Source organism: Schistocerca gregaria, chromosome 3 (assembly GCF_023897955.1).
Source record: "Schistocerca gregaria isolate iqSchGreg1 chromosome 3, iqSchGreg1.2, whole genome shotgun sequence".
Lineage (NCBI taxonomy): Eukaryota > Metazoa > Arthropoda > Insecta > Orthoptera > Acrididae > Schistocerca > Schistocerca gregaria.
Window position 1 is genome coordinate 666,905,826 of NC_064922.1, and position 1,060 is coordinate 666,906,885.

The following is a 1,060-nucleotide window of genomic DNA, read 5'->3' on the forward strand; positions in this document are numbered from 1 at the left end:
CAGGAAATCACGAATCCAGTCGCACAGCTGAGGCGTTGCTCCGTAGGCACGCAGTTTGGTTAGAAGACGCTTGTGAGGAACGGTGTCGAAAGCCTTCTGGAAATCTAAAAATGTGGAATCAATTTGACATCCCCTGTCGATAGCACTTATTACTTCATGCGTATAAAGAGCTAGTTGTGTTTCACAAGAACGATATTTTCTGAATCCGTGCTGACTATGTGTCAATAAACCTTTTTCTTCGAAGTACTTCATAATGTTCGAATACAATATACACTCCTGGAAATTGAAATAAGAACACTGCGAATTTATTGTCCCAGGAAGGGGAAACTTTATTGACAAATTCCTGGGGTCAGATACATCACATGATCACACTGACAGAACCACAGGCACATAGACACAGGCAACAGAGCATGCAGAATGTCGGCACTAGTACAGTGTATATCCACCTTTCGCAACAATGCAGGCTGCTATTCTCCCATGGTGACGATCGTAGAGATGCTGGATGTAGTCCTGTGGAACGGCGTGCCATGCCATTTCCACCTGGCGCCTCAGTTGGACCAGCGTTCGTGCTGGACGTGCACACCGCGTGAGACGACGCTTCATCCAGTCCCAAACATGCTCAATGGGGGACAGATCCGGAGATCTTGCTGGCAAGGGTAGTTGACTTACACCTCCTAGAGCACGTTGGGTGGCACGGGATACATGCGGACGTGCATTGTCCTGTTGGAACAGCAAGTTCCCTTGCCGGTCTAGGAATGGTAGAACGATGGGTTCGTTGACGATTTGGATGTACCGTGCACCTTTCAGTGTCCCCTCGACGATCACCAGAGGTGTAGGGCCAGTGTAGGAGATCGCTCCCCACACCATGATGCCGGGTGTTGGCCCTGTGTGCCTCGGTCGTATGCAGTCCTGATTGTGGCGCTCACCTGCACGGCGCCTAACACGCATACGACCATCATTGGCACCAAGGCAGAAGCGACTTTCATCGCTGAAGATGACACGTCTCCATTCGTCCCTCCATTCACGCCTGTCACGACACCACTGGAGGCGGGCTGCACGA